The sequence below is a fragment of the Marmota monax genome, unplaced genomic scaffold (genome assembly GCF_021218885.2).
Source record: "Marmota monax isolate L192 unplaced genomic scaffold, Marmota_monax_Labrador192_F-V1.1 WCK01_AAM20220418_F8-fsc00243, whole genome shotgun sequence".
In the NCBI taxonomy this organism is placed as follows: domain Eukaryota; kingdom Metazoa; phylum Chordata; class Mammalia; order Rodentia; family Sciuridae; genus Marmota; species Marmota monax.
Genome location: NW_026694604.1, coordinates 1,471,527 through 1,477,526, shown reverse-complemented (window position 1 = coordinate 1,477,526; position 6,000 = coordinate 1,471,527). Strand labels below are relative to the sequence as shown.

Genomic DNA, 6,000 nt, shown 5'->3' with positions numbered 1-6,000 from the left:
AGTATAGAGACAAAGGCAGAAAAGCCGGGGAGAGGACAGAAAGTTTACCTAGAAGACGTGTGTCTTATGTGTACACAGGGGAGGTGAGGAGCCCTGGAAGCCTGGCTGAGGAGCTGGACCTGGCTTCCTTCTTCTCTTGCCTAAGCACTGAAGTCTTGCTCAACTCCCACTGAGCCACAGGCTGCCAGGGTTACCTCACTTCTAGACAGCAGGCCCCAGCCTTCCTGGCTCTAAATCACTTCCTGTCCCTGAGTTTCTTGTTAGCCCGTGATTCTTACTCTTCCTGTTGACTTCTGCTTTGTTTCAGCTGGTTCACAGCGTGTGGACCTGTGTGCTCCTGTGGACCAGATCAGCAGAGGACCCAGGACCAGGTGCCTAGGAATGTGGGGAGACAGGGGTGGTTTCAAGAAGGTCTGAGCCAGGGCTAAGAGGGGCTAAGAGAAGCCAAGGGCCACCCTGGTCCTGACCTCATGCAAGGCTTTGTCACAGCCTGTAAAACCTCAGCCCTGCTGCTATGAATTCCTCTCCCCAGGTACCTAAGGTTACCTACATGCTTTAAATCAGGGTGATGTTTCCATAGTACTTAGGGCTGGCCCTAGAGATGCCCTGGTGGGGGGCTCCTGGTGTCTGCCTGTGTGGTGGGGGGATTGTCAAAGGCTGAGGTCAGTTTGTGAAGTTGGTTATATACCTGTAATAGCTGCCACTAAGGGTTTGCTTTGATGGCTTCTTGAAACTACGTTGTCTGTCCTCACGTCTCAAAGATTCTGATCATATTAATTTGATTTTCTTTGTTCTATTTACTTATTGCAGTCTTGGGGAATGGAACCCAAACCTGGGGTCTCACATATGTCAAAACATTATATTTTGTTGAATTTTTGTGTCGCTTAAGACAGTGATTGTAAAGGTATTTTGTAAAATCTAAGATTCTTGAGGGTTTGGGGGTAATTTTTCTTTCTGTCTTTCTTTCTTTCTTTTTGTACTGAGAATTAAACCTTGGGGCACTTAACCACTGAGCCACATCCTCAGTTTTTTTTTTTTTTTAAGAGAGAGAGATTTTTTTTAATATTTATTTTTTAGTTTTCGGTGGACACAACATCTTTATTTTACTTTTTATGTGGTGCTGAGGATCGAACCCAGCGCCCCGTGCATGCCAGGCAAGCGTGCTACCGCTTGAGCCACATCCACAGCCCCGCCCCCCAGTTCTTTTTATATTTTATTTAGAGGCACAGTCTCCCTAGGTTGCTTAGGGCCTCACTAAGTTGCTGAGGCTGGCTTTGAATAAGGGATCTTTCTGCCTCAGCCTCCTGAGTTGCTGGGATTATAATCATGCGCCACCAGGCTTGGTGGCGTTAATTTGCTTTTATTTAATTTTATAAACGGAGTTAGATGAAATTTTTTCCAGATGATATGACAGTTGATAAAAATTTAAGCATTACAATAGAGAGAAACTAAAGATCATCTACAATTTTATCCCTACAGACTTCTGGGCTTTTTTTTTTTTTTTTTCCTTTTGTTTTGCAGTGTGAGGTGGTAGGGAATTGAACCCAAGACCTGGCACATGATAGAATAGCACTTTACCACTGAGCTACTTATGGACTTCTAAATAATTTTTTTTAAATAATTTTTTAGTTGTAGATGGACACAATACCTTTTATTTTGTTTATTTATTTTTATGTGGTGCTGAGGACTGAACCCAGGGTCTCACACGTGATAGGCAAGCACACTATCACTGAACTATGACCCTAGCCCCTAAATATATTTTTAAAAAATATTTTATTATTATTATTATTATTATTATTATTATTATTATTTGTAGTTGGACACAATACCTTTATTTATTTTTATGTGGTGCTGAGGATGAACCCAGACCTTGCATGTGCTAGGCGAGTGCTCTGCCACTGAACCACAACCCCAGCCCCTCAATTATTTTTTTTTTAATGTCAAATTCTACTTACTGTCCTGTAACTTTTTTCAGTTACTGTCTCTTGAGTCATCTTAGGTTAATTAATAAATACTTATCCTTAACTGTTGTGTAGTATTCCAATTATGTGCATATGCCATAATTTCATTAACCTATCAATATATGGTTGGAGGTTTCCATTTTATTTCTATAATAATGAACAGTGCTGTAGAAAACACCATTCAATATACATACTTACCTACTAGTCTTATTTTTTCCCTTAGGATAAATGCTCAGGAGATGAACTGTTATATAGACACTATGCTGTTACTGTCTAATTGCCACTCTCTGATCTATGCAATGATCATCATCATCATGATAATGGTGATAATGTTCCTTTTTTTTCTTTCTTTCTTTTTTTTTTTCCAGGAGTTGATGCCTGTTTTTTCATTTGCTTATTTTATTTTATTTTTTTGCAGGGGGAGTATGGGGAATTGAACTCAGGGACATTGGACCACTGAGCCACATCCCCAGACCTATTTTGTATTTTATTTAGAGACAGGGTCTCACTGAGTTGCTTAGCATCTTGCTGTTGCTTAGCATCTCACTTTTGTGGAGCTGGCTTTGGATTTGCAATCCTCTCGCCTCAGCTTCCAGAGCCGCTGGGATTACAGGTGTGCGCCACCTCACCAGGCTTATTTGCTTAGTTTTTATATACATATCACTGATTCTTCTCCAACAGAGTTACTAAATTCCTATCCACATGATTAGACACATCAGACAATCTCTTCCTTCCCTCCTTCCTTCCCCCCTTTGTCTCTCCCTTCTTTTCTTCCATTGCTCAGGGACATCTTCCCGGGAGCCTCATCCTAGTGCTCTGGTCGGGTCTGATTGCTCCCTAGATCTACTGCATAGTGTTGTTCTCAGACTCTCCTAAACATCATCTTAGAAATCCACTTTTCATTTCATTCCCTTGTATGGATCCTCTTTTTTTTTTTTTTTATGGATCCCAGTTTTAATTCAAAGAAATTCTTCTTGACATTTTACTTATTATTATTATTTTTTTTTAGTGTTGGGGATTGAACCCAGGGCTTTGAGCAGGCTAGGCAAGCACTGTACCTCTAAGCTACATCCCCAGATGCCATTTCACATTCTCAAATAAAAATTTAATTCATTTTTATCTATTTATTTATTGATACTGAGGATTAAGCCCATGGGCACTTAACCACTGAGTCACATCCCCAACTTTTTTTTTTTTTAAGGTATTAGGAATTGAATCCATGGGTGCTTGACCACTGAGCCATATCCACAGCCCATCTATTTTTTATTATATTTTAAGCTTTTTTTTTTTTAAAAAAAAAAAACAAAGCCACAGGCCATCCTTTTTTTAAAAAATATTTTTTAGTTGTTGATGGAACAACAAATATTTTATTTTTGTATGTGGTGCTGAGAATCATCATGCATGCTAGGCAAGTGCACTACCACTGAGCCACAACCCCAACCTCTTAAGTTTTGAGACAGGTTCTCACTAAGTTGTTTAGGGCTTCACTAAATTACTGAGGTTGGTCTCAAACTTGTAATCCTCCTGCCTCAGCCTCCCAAGTTGCTGGATTTATGTGTATGTACCACTGTGCTGGGTGGTAAAATTTAAATTTTAAAAATTTTAAAGATTTAAAAAATTTTACATTTTTAAAATTGTGGTAAAATACATATAGCATACAGCACCATTTTAATAATTTTTTAAATGTACAGTTTAATGTATAAATGTACATGTATATTGTGGTATAACCATCACCACGCTCCATCTCCTACTGAAACTCTGTACCTATTAAATGCTAATTCCCCATTTCCCCTTCCTCTCAGTACCTGGACACCTCTGTTCTATTTCCTGTTCCTGTGAATTTGACTTTTCTAAGTACCTCATATAAGTAGAATCATGATGTATTTGTCCTTTTGTATGGATTCCACATTTTCCTCCTTGTTTACTTTCTTATTTGGGTGACAGACATCTTCCAATTTACATAGAAGATAATTTTTTTGAGGTTTTGACTGTCTCTAAAAAGGTCCTTATCCTTATCCTTGTTTAAGGGTCTGGCTTAATCTAGAACACTGAGTTGAAAATGATTTTCCTCCATATTTTAAGACAACATGTCATTATCTTCACGCTTTTAGTACATTGTTCAGAAATCTTAAGTTATCTGATTCTTGGTCTTTTGAAGGTGACCTGGTTTGATGTCTGCGGAAGTCTTTAGGAGTGTGTCTTCATTTCTGGGATTCTGAAATTTCCTTTGTGGTGGTGTTTTTTCTTTCATTTCCCTATACACTTAGAGATTCTTTCAGTGGGGTTTCATGTTATTCAGTTCCGGAAAATTTTCTTGAATTGTTATTATTTTAAAAATAATTTCTTCTACTGGGCATGGTGGCGCATTCCTGTAACCCCAGTGACTTGGGAGGCTGAGACAGGAGAATCTATAGTTCAAGGCCAGCCTCAGCAATTTAGCAAGACCCTCAGCAATTTAGTGAGACTCTGTCTCTAAAAAACTAAAAGGGCTGGGGATGTGGCTTGGTGGCAAAATACCCCTGAGTTAGATCCCAGTAACAAAAAGATCTAAAAATAACAATAATAATAATTTCTTTTCTTTATTCTGTCTTTCTGGAACTTCTATTGTTTGGATGTTGGGATTTGGAGTTTATTCTTTTTTTGACATCATATTTCATACATTTGAGTTTATTCTTGCTTTTATTTTTTATTTTTAGTTTTGGATCAAACTCAGGATCTTGTGCATGCTAGGCAAGTGTTCTAACACTGAGCTACATCTTGGTTCTTATTCTTGCTTTTAATCTCCTATTTAGGAGAGCTTTCTTTTGTTCTCTACTTTGGGACATTTTTCTTAATTTTATGGTCATACCCTTCAAATAAATATTTTTATTTCAACACTCACATATTTTTTTGACCCTCACTTTTTTTTTAAGGGCTTTTGTTCTCATTTCTTTTTGTGACCCTGTGTTCCTGCTTCCTGAAGAAGTCATGAAGTTTATTTCTCTAAAGATATTTATTGAAGTATTTTTTTTCCCTGGATTTCTGTACCCTGTGTCTATAGTTCCTAAAGATGTCATACTTTTTTTTTTTTGGTACCGGGGATTGAATTTAGGGGCACTCGACCACTGAGCCATATCCCCAGCCCTATTGTATATTTTATTTAGAGACAGGGTCTCATGAGTTGCTAAGTACCTCTCCGTTGCTGAGGCTAGCTTTGAACTCATGATTCTCCTACCTCAGCCTCCCAAACTACTGGGATTACAGGCATGCACCACAGAGCCGGGTTATAGTTCCTAAATTTCTTTTGTGTTATTTTGTCCTGTCTTTCACACCCAAGTCTTCCTCACTTGTTTGGTGATTTCTTATTCAATGTTCATTTTTATTTATTTATTTTTATGGTGCTGGGGATGGAATCCTTAGCCTCATGGATTCTAAGCAATTGTGTGCGTGAGTGAGTGTGTGTGTGTGTGTGTGTGTGTGTGTGTGTCTGCGCTTGTTGGTTTTGGGGTTTCTTTGTAGGGTGATTAAGTGTGGGGAATGGAACCATGTGATTGGGAGACCTCATGAAAAATTCTCTGGTCTCTTACCTGGATGGTGCAAGCCAAGTTGCCAGTATTCTTGGAGGCCACCAGGAGAGAGGCACTGGGGTCTCATCATTCAATGTATGGTTTGGAGAGGATTTTCTCCCCAATTTCCCTTTCCCTTTAGAGTGTAGTGACTTAACCCCACCCTCAGTTGTACCCAGTCCTCTGAAGTATGGAACTTCTCTAGTTTAGTTTCTCCAAAAAATAAACTTCCTTTACCTGCTGGGTGAGAGTCAGGTAAATGATCTGACTTGGGCTTTGAAGTCCACAGTCTAAATGCTCTGAAAAACACACCATACTTTCAAGAACTCTTCCTGTCTTTAGCCCCCTGCCCCCCCAACCCCCAGTCTGCTTTCTGCAGTAGCTGGTGCCTCCAGTTCCGGAGCCTCTCTGGAGTTCAGAGGCACAGTGCCACTTGCTTCCAACGGGATCTAGTTTCCAGTCTTCTTTGACCTGGTGCATCCCTACCACTCACC

At 39.4% G+C, this 6,000-nt stretch overlaps 1 protein-coding gene across 1 annotated transcript in view; it reads left to right on the top strand.

Annotated features, from left to right (window-relative positions):
* Nucleotides 1-253: 253 nt before the first annotated feature.
* The window catches only part of Ndel1 (nudE neurodevelopment protein 1 like 1), a 61,756-nt gene continuing 56,009 nt past the window's right edge, over nucleotides 254-6,000 (top strand). The window contains exon 1 of the mRNA XM_046422162.2: nucleotides 254-371. The gene's annotated coding sequence lies outside the window, so the exon portion shown is untranslated. The remainder of the gene's footprint in view (nucleotides 372-6,000) is intronic.